The sequence below is a fragment of the Apteryx mantelli genome, chromosome 2 (genome assembly GCF_036417845.1).
Source record: "Apteryx mantelli isolate bAptMan1 chromosome 2, bAptMan1.hap1, whole genome shotgun sequence".
NCBI lineage: Eukaryota > Metazoa > Chordata > Aves > Apterygiformes > Apterygidae > Apteryx > Apteryx mantelli.
The window spans coordinates 46888019-46915822 of NC_089979.1; positions in this window are offsets into that span (position 1 = coordinate 46888019).

Consider the following 27804-nt stretch of genomic DNA (forward strand, 5'->3'; position numbering starts at 1 on the left):
AAATGATGAGAGAGATGTTGATCCATACAAAAAAGAAGGCGGTAAAGGGTCAAACCCTCAGCAACAGTAAAGTATCTTGTCTTTATTGGGTGTGTTTGAAATGGTATCCTTTATATAACTTGGAGAGAGAAACTAGTTCAGAGAGATTTTAGTTTCATTCTTAAAACTTCATTTTGCCATTTCATATGTGTTATTGGAACAATACTGGAATTAAAAACCTTCAGGGAATGAATTCATGAATGATCAGTAACTTGCAGAAGTCCTGCACCACAGGCAAATGGGAGGAAACAATTATTAGGACAACTCTGTGTAAAATCCATGGCAGTCCTGGTCTTTCACTGTTCCAGGATGAAGTCTGAGATTTTATCCGGCCACAGTGTCGTATCTAGTAAATGAGTGGTGATGAATAGTTGCAAGTGAGTTATTCAGGGGCTTCTCATTTCAGCTGATGTTCGAACAAGATAGCTCCATAATGATTTGCCACAGGTTAGAATAGAAGGCACAACCATCACTCTGGCAGTGAAAAAATCTTTTCTTGGTCATCTGGCAATCAATCTGGCAGAGATAATATCATAGGAGTACTCCAGATGGAACTCAGTGCAGATAATCATGAAGAGAGGTTCAGCAAGCTTTAAGTCCTTAGCCTCTTGGTCTGAGAGAAAGAGACTTGTCGCTTAGAGGGTGCATTCATGCCTTTGTGTAATAACTTGTGTATCTACAGTGCTTATGGGCAAGTGTTAACAGACAGGTGAGGAGTTTATGGGGAGATCTGTATGTGAATTTAATATGAATAGGCAATTAAATACATGCAGAGGTGGACCAGCAATGGCCTTTGCAAATGATGTCAGTTTTTGCTTCCCTAAATATAGCCATTGCTGTTGCAGAAATACAGAGGAATTGGCAAGGTTAATTGGTTCAGAGATTGAACAAAAAGTTTTCATTGAAAATGCAAGTCTTTGGATCAGCAACCTGGATGGCTAGGCTGTGAAGTCATAAATTTTAATTACTCTTGCTCTTATGGAGTTTGTAGAAGACCTAATCCCAACTTCTGTATGCACTAAAAGGCCTAATGACTTCTATACAAGTGGGTGTGCAGAGAATGTACAATCAGACCTAAAATGATTATACACTGTTGAACCTTGTTACTGTTTTGTGGGCTCTGAACTGACTGTTGATTTAATTTAACCTGGAAGCATCACTCTGTTGTTGAATTTATTAGCTCTGCATTTTTCTGGACCTCTACATTGCATTATGTTATTTCTCTTTATGTCAGTTCAAACACCACAATGCAGCTTTGTCAAGGCTTTTTTTCAGGATCCCATTTCTAGAAAACCTGGTTAGTAGGTGGTGCAAGAAAAAAAAGGGGGAAGAGTATTTGAGTAACCGTAAAATTCTGTCCTAACTTTGGTCTTTTAACCACTGCTTACATGAATATTTTAAGTTTTCCCAGAGCTATTAAAATATTTCAAATGGAACTCTTTCCTGTATCTAGATTTCTGAGGTATCGTTTACACGAGTGCTTTCATACTTCTGCTATAACCCTTCCTCCTTGGATCACTTTCTTTGGGCACCTTTTCACCATTCACAAAGGGACTCTGCCAGCAGAATACCTGCAGTTTACAAGTATAAAGTAGTTATTTATTGGCTAATGCACAAGGATGGCTCTGAGCTGGCCCTGAGCTCTGCCAGCCAAACCCCCAGGAGAGGGGACATTCTCAGGCCCTTGCAGAGCTGCTAATGATCCCTGCCTCGATGATCTTACCTTTCTCTGCTGTTTTACCTCTCTTATCTTGCATGGCTGTACTCTACAGATTTTCTGACAGCTCTTCCTCACAATTTAGTAATTTCCTCAGATGTCAAACCAGGGTTACACAGCTGGGTCATGATAAAATAGGCCTTGGATCCCAGACAGCTAAACACTTAGAAAAGGGCCACATTACACCACAAACCTCTAGGTTAGTATGTGACAGTCATGCTCTTCTGCCTAGCCACTCATCCTTGTAATTAATTTATGATAATGAGTAGTGAAATTGGGGCCACTTTGGAGGAAACAACTAGATTCTAGCTAGAAACAGCTAGAAAGAGGTTTCATACTTTCTGAAGAGCGGACATGCATGTACGCCATGGTAGCTCCTTACAGTGTGGCTTCTCTGTTGTCTAGACTGGAGAATGTGCTAGAAGGCACCATAAACCCCCTCTTCTTCTTTTCTTCCCAGGGGGAGCAGTGATCTGAGGGAGGAGACTGCTGTATGCAGAGTCGTGTCCTGACCTGGAGTGAGGACACGTCTAGAGCTGGGTACTGGAGCCATGCCTAACACACACATTATAGCTTCCCCATCCTGCAAGCCCCAGACCTTCTGCATTAGAATACACTCATGGATCCAGATTTAAAGTTTGCAAGTAACTGCATCGTATCACTGTGAAGTTAGGGATTTTTTTTTCTTTTGTAAATCTAAAGTTGGAGAATTGACTTTGCATATTCACTTACAGTAACTGCTGTTTTCAATGTCTCTCCCCCATATTTGTAGATCAACATTTTTAGAATTTGTTACTTCCCTTTTAACATACTTTTTTTCTTTGTTTGTGAGGAGCATTCTTACTTTAGGCAAAACTAAGCAGCACTGCTGAAATTGCCAGGCATTCTCCTTGACACATGCCTTTTTTCAGTTACTTATAACTCTGTCAGACTCTAGCTGTTTGTGATGAATTTTTCCTTGCCAGTTTCTGCCTCCAGCTGAATCTTTGCATCAGAATATTCCAAGCATTTCTGAAAATGATGCAAAGGGAAAATAAATTGTTTTGGCCATATGATTCAGACGCTTTTCTTTGAAATACTCAAATACCTTCTATTTGGAAGAGCAAGAGGAGAAAAGGAAGAGACAAAGAGACTACAAAATATGAGATACAGGTCTGGGGTTAGGGAGGTAGGGCTGGTAAAGTATGCTGAGACCAGGAGCTGAAGGCAGAGACTCAGTTGTTGGAACGTGATCTCCTGAGAAGGCATCTTGGGCTGGCAGGAAAAGGGTCCAAGCAGTGTGTGTATGAAGCTGGGCCAAGGAAAGAGAAGGGAAAAATGTGGCAGGTCATGGTGAGACCTGGGACGAATAGCACTGGGATTGTCTGAATGACAATCTATTCTGGGACAGACAACTGAGAGAGTCAGGCTGTTTAGGCAAAGATCTGGAGATGGGAATGGCGTGAGGAGTCCAGGGGGACTCATTAACCATAGAAATGGGGCTAGGATCATGACTCCTGAGATAAAGCACAAGCAATGTGTTATGGGAGTTCACTACATGATCATACACTACCTTTTTCATGGCATTCTGTGTCATTCATTGTGCAGAAGAGAACTCTCCATGAAATTCATCAGTTCTATTTAATGAAAGAGAGTCTTGTTTGCAGGATGCCCATCTTCCTGATTTATCTATGTATTGACTTTGCAGAAGGTGGAAATAGTCAAGATAAGGAGAAATTCTGCAGAATCTTATAATCCAAATTTTATGCAGTACAAACAAGTTCTTGTAAAAAATTGTGAAAAAAGAAGACAGTAAAAGTAATTAGTTCAAACTATGCCTCCTAATTTCACCCAGAGGCTGAGGTGATGTTACAACTGGTGTTTAAAAGGAAGGTGGACTAAAAATCACCTATTGCAATAGTAAGATTGCAACTAGACTTAATTACGAACAACAACACCAACAAGATTTATGTTTTCTTCACTTGTCTCATGCCTCCTGTGCTTTCCCAGGGTCATTCTCCTCTTTCCTATTTTTTTCTCTTTTGCCTACCATTTAAATAAAGAGACTGGTTTAACCAGCTAAGATTTCATCCTTTGTAACACTACTGTGACCCATGACGTGAAGGGCAGCTGACAGCAATGGCTTAAAGAACCTGACTCTGGTATCTGCCAGATCTTGAAGAAGCTGATAAGGCTGTGTGATGTGTTTGCCTTTCTGTAACAGTGAGTTTGCAAGTAGAACTCTGCAGCTCCAACTGAAAACCTATTTTTTCTCTTTTCTCTCCTCTTCTGTTTGTGTTTATCTTGCCCTGCCTTCTGGAATAACAGAATTCAATGCAATATTTTTCCCCAAAAAGAATAATCTCTCTGTAAGATGATCAAGTAGGAAATTTCCTCCTAAAAGCTCTTTACAGTTAGATAAAGGAATAAGAGATGTTATTAAAAAGAAAACACGAAATATTTTAGATTGCAAATAGCTTCAATACCAGGTTTACACAACGATGGGACCATGGTAAGCAAGCAGGCTAAAGCCTCTATATTCATTACCTGAGCATTATTCAACAGTCTAATGTTGTACGGTCAGATGGTCATTGTACACCTTGACTTCTTAGGCTCATTTAGTGTTAGTAAAACACACTGCAGAAAGAGAAGGAATGACAGCTTGGTTAAACTAACTGAATGCTGCTATGAAAATTTGGATTTTATTCCCAGCTTTGTCAACTGACACCTTCAATTAATTGAGTGGTTAAAAACAAACTTTTCATTTACTCATAGTCTTTGGTTTCTTTGATATCCCAAGGGCTGATCTGTACAAGTACTGAGTGTCTCCAGTGCAATTGAAAGCAATGTGAACTGAACTTTGAACATATAAACATCCTATATAATATTAAATTGCTTTGAAAAATCAAGTCCTAATTCACAGTTCTAATTCCATTCTTTCTGTGCTACATTTTCCCATCAGTAGGGATGAAGCTAATATTATTTCCTCTGTCTCAAATTTGCTCTTTTTGATAATGACCAATAACAATGACAATGATTATTTTGACCCACTAGCAATTTTGTGCTACAGATGAAATGGATCGGTGGGCTTAGTATTTTTCCAAGATGATATGTTCATACTTCAAAATCAGTCACCAACATAACCTTTCTTGATCATCGCAGTAGCCAAGTAACAGACTAAACTGATACAGAGCAGTTCTTTTTTAGTTTTTGGATTTGTAGATCCATAAGCATTTTCCAGTAGAAGCACAGGTCTGTGGACTAAATTGAAGCCTCCTAAAAAGAAGAATTTTCTCTTCATTGCTTACCCTTCATGGACTCATTAAAAATTGTTCACAGTCTGTTAGAGGCCTCTGGGCCACAGGTTAAAAACAACTTCATAGTCACTAAACTTTCTGTCTCTGCTCTCTGCAGAGATGAAGTTTGCACTGTTGTTATCTGCATTATACATGTTCTGGAGATAAAAAATGTGATTTCTATTTACAGTGCTTCCTCCTGGACATTAAATCTGCTTAAATATCTACATCTTTAAACTGCATTTTCAGTAAGATGGATGACTCTTATGTTCATTTAGTGCCTCTGTTTGCCCCCTTAGAAAGAGAAGCACATAAAATGAGTGGTGGGAATTCTACACAAGATACAAAATCAACGTGCATAAATATAGCTTGATTTATATAGTGGAACAGCATTCATTCAAATAAGGTCCCTGGTGGTCATCATGCTGACTACAGATATCAAAAGATGGACTGCTAGGAAGAGATACTAATACTGTATTAGCTGAAATGGCAGTCCCATCTGGCTGTCAACCGCAAAACTACCTGGAAACAACAAATGTGCTTTCAAACAGTACTAGAAGGGAAATAAAGAGAAATAAAAAATCTATTGGTGCTACTAATTTAGGAAAGGATTAAAAGGTTAGTTAAACAGCTCTGTTTTACATTCTCATTTTAAATTATTCATTGTGCTGGACATGCAGAAAAAATGACAAAGCACAGGGGATGTGGTTTAATTAGGCTAAAACTTTATTAACTTCATTCATCTGGGAGCTATCTGGCAGTAACTTGTGCAGGATAGGTCATTGTGCCTTTCTCACTCTTTACTACCTATTTAAAGAGGGTTGTGTTCAGCCCCGTCCCTGTTATCACCCACTGGTACTGGCTTGTTGCAATTGCATGAAAATTTGGTTGCCTCTTAGTCCACACTTCTTTTAGCTTTGCCAATATGTAGAAATCTCCCTCTCCAGATTGTCTATTGCAGCCTTCAAAATTCACTTACAAGCTCTTTATTCTATAATAACCAGTGCATCTGACTGTCCTTCTCTACAATAACTGGTGCATCTGACTGTCCCCTGGATGCCAGATTGTAGAAAGGACATTTGCTAGTCCCCACACCTGCCCCAGCTGGGATCATTTCTCAGTTTTTCTTCCCTGTCTGTATGACTGGCATCCAGTACTGTGGTCAGATTTCCACACATTAATTATAAGAATGACCAGGCCTCTGAAAAAGGTGCAGATAATAATATCAGTCATTTGCTGGGCTCAGTTCTGATTCCTCATGGGATGGAGAGTCGACAGCCTCATATATGTCATGTACACACTTGTTTCTCTGTCTGTACACAATGCAGCTTTGGTCCTAGACCAAGATGCACAAACAGGACTGTAAGACTGTCCAGAAGCAAAATTAACCATAGGGAATGAGAGGCCAATCTTCAGCCTCTTTCTACTAAACATGTATCCTGAATACTTCAAGTAGGATAAACCTTTTAGTGGGAACCTCCTGTAGTATTCTGTTTACCTTCCCTGGTTTGTATTTGCTCAAAGACCACCCAGTTCCTGTGCTTTAAGTCTCTAAACTTCCAAATGGTCCATCCTTACTAAGCCAGTTACCTTTTCACTGCTGTAAACAGTCCACAAATGCCACCTGGACTGTGGCTAAGTGTAGAGAAAACACTGCTATCCTGGCATATTTAAACTAAACAGGGACAACAGATGTTCTTTAAAGAATACTACGGAAAATCCTTTTGACTCTACTAATTAACTGGCTATTTAAAATTGCTGTGTTTTCCATTTCCATTTTAACTGTGTTCATGCCCATTTCCTATTGAAACTTTCCTTCACTTGAGATTCTCTGTCTGAGTAAGTAATTTGGAATATCTGCTTAGCCTAACAACCTTTGCAAGCTTTACCCTGAAGTTCTGACATGGAGTTGAGAAAATTTTCTATAAGATACAACAAAGTCCTTTGGAAAAGTCAGTGCTGACCTGAAGGAGGGGTGAGAACATTCAGATTTACATGACAGATGGAAATGACTCAAAGCGCAGGAAACCTAAAAGCGTCAGGCAGACCAGATATCTTTTGAATTTTATTCTTCTTAGGTAATAAGTCTCAGATTGCCCTCTAACTCATTGAGCTGAAACTTAAAGACAAAGATGTTAAATATGAGGGAATATAAACATTCAACTTATCTTTCTGTTAACTGAATGTCAGGAAGCTACTCATAAATTCTTTGGATTTTCTCATTATTATTTCCTCCACGTGTTATCAGATATTTGCTATATATGTGTTGTTCTGAGCATGGAATGAGAACACTTGACTCTAAGCACTTGATATTTCATGTTTGAAGTTCCTGCTTTTTGCTTGACTATGATGGGTTTTCCAAGAATGTTAAGAATATTGTTCTTCTGTGCGCTAAATAGGAAAAAAAAAGCAAGCCAAAAAATATAGCTTCTTATATCGTATTTTGTGAAGGGACAGGTTTTCACCAGGTATATGAAAGCAAAAATCTAAGGACAAAGATGTATCTGTCAGGAAAAAATTGAAGAAGAAAGCCTTAATTGCCTGTGTGATAGGAATTATTTTGGCTATAAAAATAGTTGTAGTTGCCTTTTGGTATTTTTTTCAGAATCAAGAGAATACTAGCAATACAAAGTGTTTGACGTTGCTGGGATAATTGCATATAACACCTTAACACTTGGTGCTGGAAATTCTTTTGAAGATATTGACCACATCATTGTATTACCAAAATATAATATGACTACTCAGTAAACTATCTCAAAGACTCTCAAATATCATAAAGCAAAAGAATGACTTATCTCTAGATGATACTTTATAGCAGTTAGTTTCTAGCAGCTGACTACTTGAATGAGATGTTAAGATAATTCAGGTGATTTTGGACATTTTCCTTTTATGGAATAAGTACAGAATTTAGCAAATTGGTCAGCTGTCAATGATGCATGGGTCATTGCTGCACCTTTGCTGGGCAATGGACTCCCTCAAGAGACTGCCTAGATCAGTCCTTGAATATGTGCAAAATTCCATGAAATCTAAATTAGTGACAGACTACCTTGTTCTGAAATACTGAACACTTCAGAGATGAAGAAACTGAAAAGCTGGTGAATACAGATTGGGAGCAATGTTTTCACCAAATAGTGAGCCTTATGCATTTGTTTTTAGGGTCTTTCAGTAGAGCAAAATTATGTTCATGTAGCCTTCATTTTTGTTTGCTAGGTTTGACTTATAAATTACATGGACAACATAGCTGTCATATCTGGTTTGAAAATATATTTTTTATGAGTTTCAAAAAGACTACGTGGTGTTGTTGAAAATTCTTCCTTGTCTGTATAACACAAGTGAGGGTATCTGATGTTCTTGGGAGTTTCTTTGTCTCAAACAGCAGTGTCTGCTGAAAGTCCTGGTTATGAAATCTTCAGTATATAGCAACAGGAAAATCATCAGATACTTGAATATATCAGTCAGACAGACTTATTTTGATACAGAAGGGCTGATAAACAGACACACCCAAAAAGATATCTTACTTCAAACCTTTTGAAGGAAAGAAAGGATAAAATAGGAAGGAAGATGTGACGCTCAGTATTCATGAATAGAGTTGCGCAAATAATAGATCTTTGGTTCAGTGGCCTTTCAGAAATGTATATACATAAAATTGCTTGGGGTCTACTAACCTTCTCAATACTTATTTTCTTTTAAAAATGCCTTTATATATTTGTTTGTCAAAACTGAAGTGAGATATTCTGTTTTTTCCAATAATCCCTTTCTGATCCCTTTATTTCCTGAATAAGATTATTAACCAAATAATATCAACTTAGATTTTATTGCTCCAAAACTATGTTCTCACTCTTTTTTTTTGGAGTAAATTTTGAACAGCTCTGCTCATGAATATCATGAGTATAGGCAAAGAATGAATATTCAAAACATTGCCTTTATGAGGAAATAAAAAAAAAAGAATACCAAAGCCTATGGATTTTGAAATGGTAAACCATATACATTCATGCTTCTTATTCATGCTAAAGCATGGCCCAGATTTATTACATTCTCCAACAGGTGTTAAAGTTCATAAGCTAGAACAGGATCAATGGCAAATGTCTAATGAATTTATAGTGCTTGGCTTTGGAAAGATGCAGGCATAGACTTGACTATGAATTACAGAGAAATAAAACATCTCAGAATTGTTGGTGCCATAAGGATAGTAAGGAAATATATCATACATAAAATGTAGATTCCATAACTGATTGCTGCAAAATTAGTTTGCCTACCATGGAGTTCCCAGGATATTTGAGAAATATTTGCAAATTTGCAACATCAGCGGAATTCCAACATATTTCTCCCTTACTTCATTAAAAAAAAATCAAAACTACTTGTCACATTTGTCAATAAATTATTAAACAAGGGCCTAGTAGGATAATATTGCTTTGGACAGAAATGCTGGGCTGGAAAAAAGGCAAACTAGTATAGCTGCCCATGTTACAGAACATGTAGTCTGCTGTTTACAGTACATACATGCTTGAAAATATTAATAGAAAAAAATTCATCAGTAGTGGAAACCATTATGGCAAAAATATAGACTACTTGAAGTCAAGACAATTCAGTTAAAATGAAAGATGTTAAAGGCAAAAGAGAGCTGGAGAGAAGGGAAATGCTTGCAAAATGTCAACAAAATCCTCTGAAAAGCTATTTTGTGAAAACTATGTTCTTTCATACTAGTGACTGTCACAAATGGGTAGTGTTGATTTAAAAAATACATAGAGTCATGGAAAAATTAAGGTTGGATGTGTGTGTGGGGGTCTTCTAGTCCAGTCTCCTTCTCCAAGCAAGGCCAGTTTCAAACGGAGATTGGGTTGCTCAAGGCCTTGTCCAGCTAAGTCTTGGATGGAGAGTCCACAGCTTCTCTTGGCAACTTGTTCCCAGTATCATATGAATCTCCTGAGGGTGAGAGAAGGAAGAAACTCAGAGTGGGATGAGGCAAAGTAGAAGAACAGCAAAATTCCCTTCTTATACAAACATCACTTGGTTCATAGAAATGATCTGGTTTCTTTTTTGGAAAGCAAAACCTGTCACGGAGTGTGCCAGGCTTGCAAACATGCACCAATAGTTCCAGCGCTTGGTTCTTCAGAATGAGGGGACATTTTAGGGTTAATAAAACTGTTTGCAGCATGCTGAAGACAGCTTGTTCTGAATATTTTGTGGAGCAGAGACCACTTCCCCCAACTTCTGTTAACAGTATTCTAGCTCATGAAAAGTGCATCAGATACACTGCATTTATTGATCTATAATTCTGCGTTACCACAGTGACACTCATGCACAAAATAAATCATCACTGTATTAACCATTTTTGTGTAGTTCTGTATTTTTATGTAATTCTATTTCAGACATCTATACAAGATTTAGTACATCTGTAGGTCTGCAGATGGGATGCAGCTCTTATTCTTTCCCAACCTGCTGAAATAATTGCCCTTTTGGTTTTGCTAGTACCAGTCCCCTAGCCACACTTTGTTGCTTATTTATGTCTCCTATCCCTAATACTCATGAAAGAAGAGAATTCAAAAATTCAGAGCAGGAGTAGACAAACCTCTCAATGGCTAAGTCTATTACTGTAAAGGGATATTCATTGCATTGCTTTCTAAAATCTAGGGATCTAAACTTAGGTATGGTTGTGAGGAAAAAGTCGAAAGAATGCGGGGGATGTAGATGCGTGATGGAGTGTTTCAGAGCTCCCAAGTGAGATATTAAAGGTTAATCTTTATTCAGGGTTAAAGTACATTCCAAAAGGAGGTAGTGGGGACACTTATCCTGAGGTGAATGATACATTATCAGTTTCTTCATTAGTATACATTGTCAGTTCCTTTGTTAGCATTAATTTGTTCCTGTGTTTTTAGCTGTACTAATATTTACTTGGGTCTTTTGTCTTCCCACTTCTTCTCACCAGCTTCTGTGCTTAAAATCATCATTTACGACGTCAGAGTAGCCTGAGAAGTAAGGGTGCTCTTGGCTTTATCATTATTCATTATTTTTGTATGTGGTTTTCTTTGCTTTTTTATTTATTGGCAGACTGATTCCTGCACATATCCCCTTTCTGATTAGTACAGAACAAATGGGAAGGGTAAGCAATAGCATTTGACATTGCCTATTCAGACAGTGACACAGGGCAGGACATGGGAATGGATAAACAGCTGTTTGAAATTAGAGACCGCGTGTGTGAAAATGAAGATGTGTCAGCTATGAAATAGAGCAGGGTCAGGTCTTAGACCTCTGCTTTCTTTAATGGGACTAACTTGCTTGCAAGAGGAAACTGGAAGAATATTAATTGGAGCATGGAGCAAATAAAAGCTTTTGGAGATCTGCTTTGAAAAATGGGTGCTTTGTGGCAAATGAAAGAATGTTTCAGTCGCATAATACTGTTACGTCCAGCAGACTCAAAGCAACACAATTACAGCAACTGTGGTATTGTACCATGGACAGAAGAGAAATGAAGTACTGACCTCAGAACCAACAGAGTGTCACGAATAGGACAGACAGTATTTCCATGGGGCCATATCCTCACTTGCTGCAATTTTGTATTCCTCCATTGAAGTCAAGCTGATTTATGCCAGCAGTAGCTCTGGCCAGGTATATTTATAAACAGGGAGGCATAAATACGAGACATGCTCAGAATGCTTGGTTGGATTTGGTTTCCCAAAGCAGAATGGTGAATCCACAGCCATGACAGCTTATCTGTTCTTTCAGTCTGCTGCAATGCTCATCTTCAGGTAATTTCTGATCAGTCTTTAGTCTTTCTGAATAACTCTATTCCTTGCTTTCTGCAGTCCTGTTTCAGTGTGGTGTCCTGCAAATGAAGAACAGATTTCTGCTCACAGGTATAAAAACATTTGCTAACCTGTCCACTGCAAACTCTCTTGCATCATGACATTGTTTTCCTTTAGTTCTCCTCAAAATGTTCACTGCAATGTGTTCTTCCTTTTGGCCTTCCCTCATACCTGCCAGAATGTGCTAGTACAGAGGAGAATGGCCAACATTGAATCAGCTACATATCCTTCATGAATCAATGACTGTCAGGAGTATAGGATGGATCACTTTTGCCTCTGTGCTCAAAAAAAAGGGTAAATGGTGAAAATAAATCACTTTAGTGCTTTGAGGAGGCTTTGCTATGAACTTAAGCAGTATGTTCACAGAAAATCCTATAATGCATCGATGTACCACCAGGACAAAGCACCATGGGATACTCCTCAGAAGACAAGGATGCTTCCACCAGCAGAAAAGTCCCTGCTATGTGCCTATACTTTGTCTGGGATGAAGTGAGGAGCGGGTAGTCAATTATGACGGAATAGCCAAACCAAAGCTATATGCCAAATGAACCCTTATACTCTATCTTCAAGCTTTTTATTATTGCAGTGCTATTTACATTTTGAAGATCAGCAAAAGTGCTGCTGATGTCCCTATTGGTCCTCATTTTGTTTTGCTTTCATATAGACTTGTCAGGTTACTAAGGAATAAACTGCATATATGGCACCATTCAAAATATTTAGGGCATGCTGTATAGAATAAATTTGTGAAAAATAAAGAAGACTCTTATAGTTGTAAATATTTAATAATCCTAGGTAAATGGTGAATGAAATTCAAAAGCATTCCCAGCAGATAAAGTCCCTTTTACGAATTACCAAGGGAAAGTCCAGAACTTTTGATTCACTATAATAATTTGGCTTTAACTATGTACTAATTTGATTAACACAAATTTCTTGAATATTATGGTAATAGATTTTAGTCAATCTATTGAGTGAATACTAGTCACAAAAATCTTCAAAACAGAACAAATAAAAGGAAGTAGACTATGGCTTTTTTTTTTTTACTGTCACAAGTTTTACTGGCTTTGTGAAGAAAACTGTCTTGTTAGTTGATGTTAATGTACAATGAGTGGTAACAACAGAGGAAGGGAATCTGCCTAACCCAAACATTAAAGATTCTATTACTGTACAAATATGAATCATAAGTCTGAAAGGTTGTATTGATTGGTTAGCAAATTCTTCACCATGAAAAGATCAAGTCTTTTGATCTGTTTATAATCAATGTATGTCTGTTATGTATAAAGCCCACTAGAGCATATTAAAAAGAAAAAAAGAAAAAACTTTGTCCCCTATTCTAAAGGGCCAAAAGTCTCTCAGTCCCATAACTGAATTCAGAACAATATTTTATGATAAATAAGCACTTACTTCCTGTGAAGAGGGGATGAGAAAAACAAATTTTTCTCCTCTTTTTTTTCTTTTCTCACAATTTTGTAAATCCAATGGAAATTTGGTCAGCTGGATTTCCTGGCTTCCCTCTGGTTAACCAGCTAACTAATCTGTGGTTTCTTTGTTTTCTAAAAGTGCAAAATATTTACAACTTAATAGATTATTCTCACTCTGCTTAGGGCAAATCTTCAACAAGCTGATGTAGCGCATGAAGACTGAACACATTGAAAGCAATGTTTTTCAGTGTTTTTCTGACTCATTGATGTGTGGAAAAGGACTCTACACTTTTTTGGAAATGGTACATACCTTGCTGGAGAAAATGGAAAGGAAAAGAAAATGGAAGGAAAGTGGATACATTCACTACAAACAGGACAAGGCACAGAATGAGATATTGCAAGTGAAATCTCACCATTTTGTAAGCAGGAAAAATACTTTGTCATAGCCATTTATTCAAAAATGTTCTCATTCATTTAATGAGGCAGGAGAAAACCTTCTTTCAGAAGGAACTGGTTTAACAGTGAAGTATTTTTATTCTTTCTTCCTTCCCACCTCATCTGATCTCACATCATGGAGCTGACCACAAGGAAGCAATAAATCAGCTCAGCTGCTTCCTACCAAAATCTGTATCTGGCACTTGGCCATAGCCTACCACTGGTCAAAGGGAAAAACTCTCTGTTAAAATCAATTCTGAACTTTGTTGAAAAGTCAGTGGCAATAGATGGCCCTTAAATAATAGAAATAGAAACAATAATAAAACCTCATTTATATTAAAAAAAAATGGAAATCATGGGTATCCTTGTCATTTAAAAATCCAGAGAGTGTTCTGAAGAGCAAATTGCAATGGAACACTTCACAAATGGAGAATACTGAATTACTGAATACTTAAAGAAAACCAAACAGTTTCTTCCTTTGATAAAGGAAGAATAACTTCTCCACCCAGCTGTTTTTTCACAGACATGCAAATGCAACTGGGATCAAGAGAGGTTTTTTCCTAGAAAAGCAGTTCAGTTTAAGAAACACATCTCTGAGCCATGAAAACTAGATTTCAATTTACTGCTTTTAATCATGTTGATACCTTCTCAACAGAAAATGATTCCAGGTATTTTTTATTTATTTATTGATTTCCTATAGGATCAAGATTAAGCACTTTTAAATGGACTTATTCATAATATGACCTGACGCACTTACAGTGGCAAAAATTAAACAGTCTGGTAGTTTATTATTATTTATAATTTATATGGTATCAAACGTGTCCATAAAGCTTTGCAGACCTGTGGAAGGATATGAAGGTGCTACCAATCTAAATTAAACAGATACAACACTATAAATAATCAAGTATACAGGCAGAGCCGAGGAGGGAAGATGCTCTGATACCAGGTGATGGATGTGACATGAATCCTGAAATTCAAAAGCCTTCATGGCCTGTGCACATCCAATCTGTCATCTCCCAGGCAGTACTGGGAGGTCAGTTCCTACCTTTCACTGGCCTGTGATATCAGCCACTGTCATTCACTAGTTACATTATCAGACAAACATTTTTCTGCTCTCTCTTATTCTGCCTATCATATGAAAAAAGATTCCTATAAATATAGGTAAAGCTGTTCTTCTTTAAATGTTACCTGGTAACAATGCCTTTGAAATCATTGTTAAAAAAATTTGGCTGATGCTGTCTTGAGACTATTGTCATGAGACAATGTTGACAACAGATGTCTTATTTTTTTGGTATCTTTTGACTTTTTTCTTAAAAGCTTATAGAGGATGAAAAGCTTTTGAAGACAGGCAGGCACTATAATTTTGTTATGTATTTGTCCACCAATGTTATGTTCCAGGAGTGAAATTTGGTTCAAAGAAAATTCAAAAATAGACAGATCTTATTAGAATTACCAGTGAGTTTTAAGGATGGAGTAGAAGAAGGAAAAAGAGTGAGGAAGCACTGACCAGTAGTCCTGTGACATAGTTTAAAAAAGTCCAACTGTGTTAGGAGGAGTATAGTTTTCTTCCTAAATTTCCCCTTGTTACTCATTCACTGCAAAAAATCTCCCTAAAATCTTCCCAGTGACCCCTCCTTATCTGGTTTATCTCATCCTGTTAGAATCAGCACATACATCCAGTGTAGATGCTGGCCTGAAAAGGGGGTGATATTGTTCATATTACCTCTAGTCTGGGGCTTTCTCTGCCACAGCAAGAAACCGGATATAGATTCTTCATATCCACTATGTTATACTACCAAATCTCTTTTCTCCTGGGACTGATCTGTAATTTATCATTGCATATGAAAGAAGTAAGTCACAGACTACTGACCATGTAAAAAGGCAGATTCTGCAACTCATACAATGCTCTAACAACATCCAGGGTAAGAAGAAAGAGACAGGAGCAGTGTCACGCAGAGCCTAGGAGGAGCGATCTGGAATTCACACGTGAAGCCTGTGACATGGCAGAATGGAGGCAAAACCGGATCTGCTGGGCTTGGGCCTTGGCTGGTCCCCTGAGAAGTAAAAATGCTGGAAAGAGGAAACATGATGATCAATAAACTGGATGAGCAGTAAAATGGTTGTGAATGAAAAAGGTACTCACCGGTCACAAGAGGGAGAGAGGACTTTTAAGATGTGTCATATGAAACTGAACAACAGAATTGAATTTTTGAGATATGAGGGGTCAAGTCAACCAGAAGAGGAGACAGAGGGTATTGAGTTAGTAAAGGAAGATAATAATTGTAAGAGAGAAAGGGAAGAAGACAAGTCTGTGATGCAGCCTGTTTCTCTCACGTTGAGATAGGTATATTTTGGCACCACAGAGTTGCTAAGTCCTGAGTTACTCCTGAGATATTTTTATAATGTATGCCCCTTTGAAACGCTGTTCCTAAGAAGTGATCCACAGATAATCCTCACCCAAGGGTTCCCTCCCAAGATGACTCTGGATGCAGCAAATTCCTGTGCTCTTGGTGGAGGACCCTTGTTGCTGATGTGGAGAGGATGGCGGGACATGTGGAATCTCTGGGGGAGAGAGAGCAGGTGGTGGCAGAGCCCAAATGTGGACATATTTGGCCAAAGAGAATTCTGGTGTAAACTTCCGCTTCTGTAAATCTACAGACAGATATATACTGCATACTCATAAATAACAAAGGCATTTTCTTTTCTATTAGCAGAAAACCTATGGATTTTCCTGTGAAAAATCCTTATTCCTCAGTTTGTGTAGATATAATCTCCCCACAAAATGGCTTTGAGAAATCAAGAAAGATATCTGAGTCACCAGAACAGAGACTATGGCTGCAGGAGGCGGACTGAAGGAAGAGAAATGATAAATTCATTTTTGAATGTAGTTGTAACCTATACTCCACCTGCAACAAATCCTGCCTGCCTGCAGCTTGCATCTGGCAGACCTAAGGCAGTACTTCCTGGTGAGGAGTGCAGAACTGGCTGCACTACTTCCACCTCTATCAGAAATGTGTCTTCCTTAGTGAGAATTACATGGGGAGCTCATTTATGCTGCTTTATGATCTTATTGTGCTATGGTAGCCTTTGGGAAAAGTTGTGGTGCAGTGTAAACCCTGGCCAGTACTTGGTGTTGAGGCTAGGCTACGCTAGGCAGCAATTCCCTATCTTTATATCCACTCGGTTGTACCACCAGTCTGCCGCTGACTTCATCAAGGAGTGCAGAAACATGAGAAGATAAAAACTTCTTTTAGTGTTTTGTGATTTACTATGGGAAAACCTTTCTTTCCAGGGATCTATTTAAAATTCTGAAAGCATACTGTATTTCTCTCTACGAGGACATTTTAGAGTAACGTGGCAAATTTTTTTCATCTAACTTGCATATTTCTTTTTAATTATTTCTTGTTGATTTGCCAGTACTCTGGGATTCCTAGTGCTCTGGAGTCTATAGCCTTCAGTTATCCTATATACACACAACTTCAGTGTCTCACAAGAAAGAATCTCATTGAGATTTAGAAGTTTGGCAATTATTTACATATATCTTTGTGGCTCTACTCTCCCCTGCTACTTCTTTGTTTGTCATATTGATTTTGTATTTGCAATTCATTGGCCTTGAATAGGAAGAATGATTATGCTTCATTTACATTGCAGAAATGCCTCAAGGCAATGACAATTCAGTCAGAGAGCTGGACCCTGTACAAATGTACAACTGGATGGATAAACTTTGAAAGAACAATCTGCCAGAAAAACAACTGTCAGAACAAGTAAATAGAATGGGCTATTCTATGCAAACAAAAGGCAGGATACAGTCTCATTGGTTTTATTATAGTAAAGTCAATGCTGGCATAGCAGAGTGATGGGAGATTAAGATAAAGATTTTAATTAACTCCATCAGGTAAAATAAGCTATATTTTAATACTGCCTCATTAAAGGAGCACAGAACTAGAAGGGATTTGCTGGGTCACACAGTCCTGTCCCTGGCCACCTCCCCTCTGCCCCCAGTGAAGACAGCCTTGGCATTGTAACCCCTTTGGCTGATCAAGCAGAGGTCAGTTACACCGAGATGCCTATCTTGATGTAAATGAACATGAAATAACTGGAGAGGACTAAATAAAGGCTTACATTCTTGGAATCTTTTACTCTGGAGGAATAAAAATATCCCCACAAAACTTCTGCATGTGTGCTTCCGGGTCTTCCAGGTTGGATGATTGCTGTGTGCCTTTGAAAATTACTCCAGAACTGAGTGTCCAGCTTGCAGTTGCACACATCGTGGGGTCCTTGCAGCACAAGGTACCAATTATACTGGCTTTCTGTAGCTACTCTGCCATCCTTTTTACATCAGGGTTGTCTTTAAAGAAAAAAGATCTGTTTGATTTCAGTCTTAGTTGTCTGACAAGCCACTTTTTCTTCCCTGTGTAATACTGCAGCCATTGAGATTAGCCTGGCAAGTGAGCAATCTCTGGATTGAAGTGTCTTGAGACTAACACCTGATCTTCACCTACGTAATTGGCTTCCTCTACTGATCAAATAGATTCCACATCACATCAATTGCCTTAAAGCACAGGACTTTACTCAATATCTGATGCCACAAATGGTGTTGCTGATTGGGTATGATTTTGCATGTGCTTGACAATATTAGAAATGGACATATCTGTCTATTATAATGTCATGCCCCACTTCAGCTGATATTCAGAGTGCAGCCAAAAGACATGGTCTCAGTCTCAGCTGAGCAGAAGGATGAGCAAACCGTCAAACAGGTTCATGGCAATTTTATTGCGGCCCTCTACAGCTCCCAGTAAAAGTGAATAGTAGTTAATGCAAGAAATCAGGCTACGCAATTCCACCATCCACTGTGCAGTCAGACTTCTGATGGGCCTCAGACAGCGGAAAGAAGCTGCGACCAGCAGGTCCTGTTTGTGTGAGAGTCTTTGTCCTTTGCAGTTATTAGTAGCCTGCATCTGGACAGTTTTTTAAGGAGTCTTTCACAATGGTCCAAGCTCCAACAAGGAAATCCCCTTGTAGTGGATCAGCCATCTTTTTGAAGGTCACTTAATAGAAGGAAAGTGTGGTCCTAAAATGTGCTCTGAATACTGAATGGAACAAGGAAAAGCTATAGTGCTTATTTTTTAAAATATTTTACTGTCTTCAGCATGTCACTAATCTTTATCAAGCTGCCATCCTGCTTGTGGATGAATCATCTGAGATGTGATTACGAGGCAGAGACCTCGCTCTGAATGTTAGACTGCATTTTGCCATCAGCTTAGTTAGATTCCAGACTTAGAGACTGCCAGCTGGGAGAACCAAATTTTACTATTTACTTCAGATTCTGTCCTTCACTGTTAGTTTAGTTGACAGTGCAGTCAAGCTTGCCCTGAAGAACACACCTAACAGGCAAACAACAGTATAAAGCCTACTTGTGGTAGCAGACTCACTGCTGCTTGTTCATTGGCTGCTAGTAACATTATATTGACATATGTCTACAGTTTGGATGATATGGGCTAATGAGTGAACTTCTGAAACTCTGTAAACACAATCACAATATATATTTGACATTGTTATTTTCTTGTCTAGCTGGGCAATCTTTCTCGTGTCTAACTGGACACTCATTAAAGCATAGTGATTTTTGCTAATTTGAAGATTTCTGCATCTAACTTTTGTGAATTTACCTGAACACTACTTTTTAAGGTGAAAAATCAGTCATCACATCTAGATCACTTTTCTGCAACTGTCATTATCAAGGACCCATTCATTTCCCCAGCTAGTTCAAGTTTAAAAAAAAAATCTAGTTATTGAAAATAATGGAAGTAGAAAAACATGTGCACTGTTGCTGTATGTTCTCAAACCTAAATTGCCTAGAGCTGCCCTGATTTCAAGCTTATGAGTCATCTAAGCTCAAGCTGTAGAAATTTCAGAGGGCATGTTGTTAAATAATGCATGAGTGATATAATTTCACTGTGTATCTCATTAGCAAAAAGCTGCAGGAAACAACTAGTCCTTGTCTTACCTCCCTATTTCTTCCTTTTTTGAATTGTCACTTCCAAAGGGTTAACTTATAAGTAATCAGATAACAAACCTATGTTAAATTATAACATGGCAGTGAGAGTTGCTTTCTTGTAAGTCAAGAGAAAAATTCTGAGAATCCTTTCTGCTTCAAGTCCTAACTTTGAGTATGTCTCGCACTTACTTCTTTCCCAGTATGTGGGTGTGCATGTATGAATGTATGCATCCAGTATATGTAAAATTATGTATCCATAGAAAGAATGGGAGAGATCTCTCTTGCAACAAACTATATTGTATGTCTTTCACCTAAATAAATAAATAAATAAATAAATTGCCTCTTGGTCTCGGAGATAGTAAAGCCTCTTTATTAGCTCTAGCACTGTATAATATTCTGGTAAGCAATCAGGTTATGCAAATAATAATCTTCTTTTATCCAGAAGTATGCATCTGTAATTAAGAATGTCAGTCACCTTATCTTGTAAACAGTCTGTTCTTAGTACACAAATATGGACTCTGGTGCAGATGCATCTGTGTATGCCAGAGAGCCAATATATCATTTTTGCTGCATCTAAAGCCTGCAATTTCATGCTTAGCACTTGTCATTGTAACCATGGTTATCTTCGGTTAGATACAGGATCCAGAGGCTTCAGCAGATGGGTTTTTTACTTAGATCTATCACAGGCAATCAAAACACAGAAAAAGACCAGAATTCTAAATATATATGAACATAGAATGATAGACATGACAGCATTATTTATTCTTAATAATTCTTGTTACAGCAGATTTATACATTATTGGGGGTGATTTTCCTGAAATTTCTTTACAAGAAAGAGGACTGCTAAGTCATGCAAAAGAGAAATGGACCCAATCCTCTTCCCTCAGATGAATGTTTTCTCTATGCAAAGAGTAAAAGCTGGAAGGCTGGTATTTGTATAAGACTAAGGTCAAAGTGACACATTATCTGTAAATGTGCACGCTTTCAAAGGATTGGCAACTTTATTTTTAATTTTATCTTTTAAAAATTCTAGTACTCTACTTTAAAATTTTTGGCAAGTAATACAGTTTCACAGCTTTTTTATTAGCCTAGAATTTCTACATTTTTTGAGGGGCTCCATATGCAGGTGTTTGCTGAGCAGAAAGAATTTACAATAAGATAAATGAAGCACATGACCAGTGCAACTTTACAAGTTGAGATGAATTATGTAGTTTCTGAGGAGTGTATGTGATTGTGACCTTGTCTTTCTGAACACTGAATGGTTATGTTCATGGTCTTAAAGTTTTATATTTCTTGACTGTTCAAGAGCACAGAATTTTCTGCAAACTCAATGTTTTCTGTGAAAAAGTGTGATATCATTGGTCCTTATCCTAGAATAATTGTCTGTATAAATTGCAAAAAGTTTGTATAAGCTTGAGTGACCTGGGCATTTTCATTAGGATCCACCAGGTACCATGCTATAGAAAGTATGTATTCGCTATGATAATTCGCTAGAGGATATTGGTCGTCAGGAAAGGAACTGAGTCAAAACATTGAACACTCAAAAAATTCACATGCAGCTCTGTTAAAGAAGATTCTTTGTTCAGAGCACCCTCCCAAAGCAAAATTGGATTATCTTCTTAAATGAGAATATCTACTATAAAGAAGAAAGCTGGCTTGAGCATTAGCTCAGCCTTTCAAATAAAAATATTTACTTCCTAACTGTTATTCATTTGTTGGGGCACTGACCTGGCAAATGCAGGTTACTCTGAAAATTGTTCTTAATAACTGCTGCTGCTATTCAGCATACCCTATACGGAATGAGTGCCACACAGTGACAGCCTACTCTGGCTTACTGAGACCCAGAGGCTACTGTTAAAAATATTTCCCTAGAGTCAAGAGTGAATTCCAGGGGTATTTGGGACCCTCAGCACCTGTCTGCCGCCGAACTTGTGCAGAGACATGCAAAGTGTGTGCTGTCTCCAAACAAATAAAACTGTCAGCGCATTTCAAAGCTGCCATTGCAGCATGCATTTAATCACTGCAGGTCTGAGGAAGCAGAGTACTGCGAGGGAAGAGCAGCGTAAGAACTGCAGCGCTGGAGGAGAAATGAGAAGACATTAGTCTAGCTGGTGTTGACCCACTTGTAACCATGCACGAAAAAAATCAATAAGCACTTCACCTGAGGCCGAAGACAAAGAGTGGCTGTGGTGTCTGGAAGGGGAATGTGGCACTCAAAGCCCTCCTTAAAGAAGCCAGGCAGAATAATTGTACTACTTCAGGGTTTTTCTCAGGGCTGAATGTTGAGGGATAGAGCTTGAATTTAATGCAGCACCAATAAAATCGAGTAGCTATGCCAACTACAGAAGATAGGAAGACAGGTTCTCCCAAACCTCTGTCAGGTGTAAAAAAAACTATAGGAAAATAGGGAATACTCTTCAGGTTTAAATGCTTTCCTTTTAAATGTGCAGCATCCTGCAGGTCCAACCCTGCTGTCTATTTCCTGAGGTGAAGCTGTTTGTATGATAGTACAAAAGCTAAAAGCTCTCTTTACACTAAATACTTTATAATAAACACTGCAGTGTTAAAACAACAAAAAGCTGGTCCTTTCCTCAAAGAGCTTACAGACTTAAGACAGAAGATAACAGATCTCACAAAAAGAGAAGAAGACTACAAGGGGAAGGAGAAGAAAAAAGGGAAGGTTTCCATGCAGAAGCAATGAAGAGCATTTTTATCATTCATTTAAATTATGTGGCTGTCCTCCATAAGTGTCAGCTGTGTTCTGCTGATTATCTGGTTACCCTTAAAAAGTGCAAAATGTGATCTCTGTGTTATTTCTTTTTAAAAATTAAATCATGTAGAATTTTTATTATGAAATTTAAAGTTGTGCAAAACTCAGTGGATTTTAAGGTAAGCAAAAAAGTTAAAGTTTGGGTCAATGTGTCTGTAGCCAAACCCTCTAAATTTGAGTTAGGTTTATGATAAATTTGGGCAAAATTTTATAGTGAACCAGGCCTAGAATATGTTTTTGTGTTCAAATACTGAAATCTGTTACAACTGTCTCCTTCTCACAGCCTGTCTGCAAGGGCGTGAGAGTACTGGCACTTTCAGATGAGTTCTGCTTTGAATTTTTGGATTCATCTGAACATAAAATCCAAAGCATAATACAGAGTATGTGAGATCAAATAAATAAGAAGCCAAAAGTTTGCATGAATCCTTGCAACGTGAAATAACTGATTTTTGCACAGATCTACTTATCTAAAAATAGTTTAGTGTCATCTGCATTCAGCATCTCCTGTAATTGCATAAAGAAAGATAAAAACCCAACAGACACCTGAGAAACTAAGTTGACAGCTTAAAAGGAAAGCTACAAAAGGAGAGACACTGTAACTGTGATGTGAACTTTGTCCCTCTTTCAAATGACATTTAAGTCAAGTGACTGTGGCATTTTCTGTAAATGGATTATCATACACACTACTAAAACTGTGTACGTACCCTCTGTGAGTATTTGCGTTTGTATGTGCTATTCAGTAGCAGACTAGACTTTTTTTCCTTTAAAAAAAGGAAAAGAAACCAAATAAGCTTTATGGAAAAAGAGCATAACAAAAAAGAGTGAAGGAGAAATATTCATGTCACCAATTTTAATAATAATAGCTTTCTTCCATAGACAGTTCAGTACTGAACCTGCTGCTATTTGAAATAGCTTAATTTTGTTATGAATCTGAGGCAGTCAATATCAAATTACTCATCTTTTTCTCTGTTGGGGTAATTCTTCAGCTATTGTTATTTACATGGCAGCCTAAATTACATTAGCTGTCTTGCGAACAAGTGAAAAGACAGGTCACCTGTGTAAAGGGGCTGCAGCCTGGATAGGTCATGTACAGAGGAAAGAAAAAAGTAGGGTAGGACAGAAAAAAAAAGACATGTCTGATAGCCAAGACCTTATTTCCAAATAAAAGAAATGCTTCTTTTTCTTCAAGCTAACATCTTCTGTCCCTTTTATTAGTTCTTTGGATGCATCTTAGTTGTGCAAATTGTGCCTATTTTGCTTTTATTTGCCATTTCGGCCAACAACTATGCACTTTTTGAAACTTATGCCAGCTGAGTACTGTCATACTTAAAGCTAGGCCATATGTAACATGTATTGCATATGTATGGCATATTGTAATATGCCATATGTATTCTATCACAGCCAGTTGAGCTGATTTCTCAATTATTGTTATAAAATATTTTCTAATATTTTCTATTTTGCAGTATTGACCAATTCCTACTTCTGTTTTCACTGACTATTAAGAGTAATCAATCTATCCTAGTCCCTTATGAAGAACAATCTCTTCATTTATCTTTTTCATCATGAATATACCTCACTTGTTAAAGCCTTCTGCAAGCATTCCTCCTAAATTGTTAATTATTTGTTCCTCTGGATAGATTTTCTGTTTTGGTTTTTTTTTTTGAAAATGATGAAAAAAATACCCCAAACTAAACAGCATATCCCAAATGAGATATAAACACATATTCATTTTATTTAAATTTGTCCTCTGTTGTATTTTCAATATCTCCCACTTTTTCAACACCCGGGAATTTTGTAGTGTTCTGCTAGACTTTCAAGTAATCAATGGCTTTATTGTCTAGTCTTCAGTGACAGAAAAATCTCTGCCAGTCAACAAGTTGACTTTATTTTTAGCTCTTGCTTACAAAATTCTCTACACTGTGATTGGACCTTACATGAATAATTACTGATAACTATAGAATGAGCAATTCCACATTCATTAATAGCCAATCTGCGCATTCAGATGTATAATGTCTCAGTACATAGGTCTTGCAATGCAACTGATAAGATGCCAGATAGTTTTGAGGATTCTAAATATCCATTAAAATGTAGAACAATATTTACTGGAGGAGTTTGTGTAGCTGTACTGTCCCCTGGGAAACATACAAAAAGGATTTTCACTCTTAGCTATATAGTCACCTCAAATTCACATATGAAGTGAGGCAGTTCACTGCTTGCCTTATGTTGCAAACCACAAGAAGATAAAAATACGAAGCAATGTGATATAAGGACAAAGCCTTCAGACAATATTTTATTTTACTATTTATATTGAAAATTAGACAAAGACATTTCCTGGGGAAAAGCAGCAATCATAACTCAGTGCATTTCACTGGATTCATGACGAGCTGGAAAATCTGGTTAGTGTAGCCAGACAGCTAATTGCCCAGAAAATATCTTAGACACAGATCCTTATTGCTATGGTAATCCCTTTACTATAATATTAAATCAGTTATTTTTTCATAGAGTTATCTTTCTATTAGATCATTGTGGGTTTTCAAAGTATTGCGCAGATAACTGCACTTTTGTGTACATCTAAAGAATTCTTGACTGGTTTTAAATTCAAAAGGCAGTGTCAATGAAACATTAAGTTGTGTCATTAAACACTGTTCCCTGATACAGGGTGGGGAGGTTAGCGATCCAGAGAGCCCCAGCTCAAGCAAGGGGCCATGGGTCTCTACTGAACCAGGCAGCTTGTGGTCCTGTGCCACAGGGCTGGAGCCTGCAAATCCTGGGATGACCTGGGAGGCAACACTACTGCACTGAACAATCACTTCTGTTGTGCTAAATATAATACTCCCATGCTAATATCAAACAGCAACTGTGGATCCCAGAAAACACTTTTTTTCTGAAATGAAAGACTGCAGAATTTCAGGCCTGCGATAATGTTTTGATTTCTATTTCTGTCTTTGATGTGAAGGATATCTGGAAAACAAAATGGCATTGCAAAATTGAAATTTGTTTTCCTAGAAATTCTGCTTTCATTGTTCAGATTGTAGTTCTTGTCACCTGTTCTCGAGTATCATCCCAAAGCCATGCGTCTCGGGAGGAAGTGGATGACTCTATCAGTATTTTTCCATTGCTGCTTCCTTTGGAAATCATCACATGGCAATCTCTATACTTCTACCTGTGAATTTAAACAGGTTGTGGATAAGCTTGTGGTCAGTCTTGCATAATCAGATGAAAGAGCAAAAGCACGTATAGGTCTTATTTCTTTAAGAAAACAGAAGTGTCCTTCCTCAACCAGCCAGCAATTAAATGTATTTGGCTGGAAGGTAATTGAGAAGTCAAAGCTGAGCAATTTACTTTGCAGATCCATTTTGTTTCCCTAATTTAGAATGGTTCAGACATTTTAATTTTGAATTTTACTTCATAATCCATCATTTCTGGAGGCTGCAATAGAGCCTCGGCACATAGATATTCTAAAGCTCAACATCTCTTCATGAGTATGTGCATAATCTGATCCCAGAGGATTAACTAGCACCTCTGAGCCTGTAAAGAGGGCCTGATGAAGGCAAGAAAATGTTGGAAGAAAAAAGTATTTTGTGTTATTTTATCGGTAGAGAATTAAAACAGTGGAAAATGAACATCACATCTTCATGACAGAATGGGTAAATCCTGTTTTGAGGCTGGAAAGCTGATTTTCTCCCTGGTGACAAACTTGACCTGTGATTAAGCCCAGAGTTAAAAGTGCTGTAGATGTCTGAACCATGTAGTTTACAGGGGAATGGTATAAATATTGACAGAAAATGGTACCAAAAAATGGTACAAAGATTGATGCAATCATGCAACCACTAACTTACAAAACTGATTAGATGATGTTGGTGATTTTCTCAAGGTCAAGCAAAACAAGCGTAGCAAACACAGGAACTGATCTCCAATGTCTTAAACCTCAGTGTGGTCAGCATAAGACTGTCTTTTCCCTTTCTGAGACTCTTCTGCTAAATGCAAATGTTATTATTTGTTCTTTTTTCTGTGTCTTTGCCAAATTGCACTACTAATTATAAGTTAAGGGTACCTATGCACTGGAGATAGATATTCTTTTCAAAATAAGCATGTGTATTAAAAGGGAACAAGGGGGCAGCAATGCCAGAACACCTTGAACTAAACAAATGGTGAGAACTAGGGTGTTTGCTACTTGCTATTGACCTACTGCTGAGAGCAGCAGAGGAAAACCTGGAAATACCTATTAGTAAATGAACCACTTTCATAGCTTAGGGAAACAAATTAACTTAAAGATGGATATGGATTTGTTTTTGGCTATAATGGTTATTGAAAGTGAATGTGATATGCAAATTCTAGCTATTTAAGCCCTCAAAGCCATTTCTAAACTACGTAATCAATGAGTATTAGGTATCATGTTATCCCTACTTCTGCTTCTAAGATCTTACACATCAGAGTGACATAGTATTAAATTATTTACTGCTTGAAATATATTAGTGCTTATGAACCTATGTTGGATGGTAACAACACCTTTCCAGTTCTGCAGTAGTAATAAAATAATAAGTTCAGATGTTGAAGTACAATAAGTGAGACATCACAGAAAAATTGCACTGCTTAATAATATTTTTGTGGGGCTGTAGATACAAAGGTTAAAAGTGCTATACTAGTATACCTATTCCCCCACAGGGAAGGACACTATAATGTTCTCCAGTACACACAAATACACTAGTACAGCTGTGCCCACATTAAGGAAGGTAATAGAATAAACACTTCGGTAGGAAATCACATCCGTGATAGAAATAATACTAGTACAACTATTGTGTGCATGCCAGAGTCTGCTGACAGCAGTTCATTCCTCATTCTTGTGATAATAACATTAATAATAGTGAAGTCCTTCGGAACTAATGTGGGATATGAATGTAATTCTGAAGGACATCCACCTCACAGGCTGAAGATAATTTGCAACAAGGTGTTCAGGGAGAATGGCTGTGTTAACAGAGATGTATGGAAGTGCTGAGGGTAGAAATGGATACATCTTCCCTGCTCCTGATCATTATGTCACTCAGACATATACTAGCTTACAGTATCACTGGGCTATTTCATAGGTTATCAAAACTTCAGCATGATTTTAAGTGCTCTGCTGGATCCAGACTCTTTTTAGAAGGGAAATTTGTGAAGGCTTTGATGTATTCAGTCATTTCTCATTCTGAAACTCCAGATAAAAGGTCTACAGTGTATTTCCCTATTTTAGAGACGAGGAAGAGAATCAGGCAGAGAGAGATCTTAGAACATGCTTTTACTCTTTTATGAATTTTTATTCAAATTACCTCTTATACATTTTCTTTCCAGAGGAAACAATCCCAATCTTTTCAG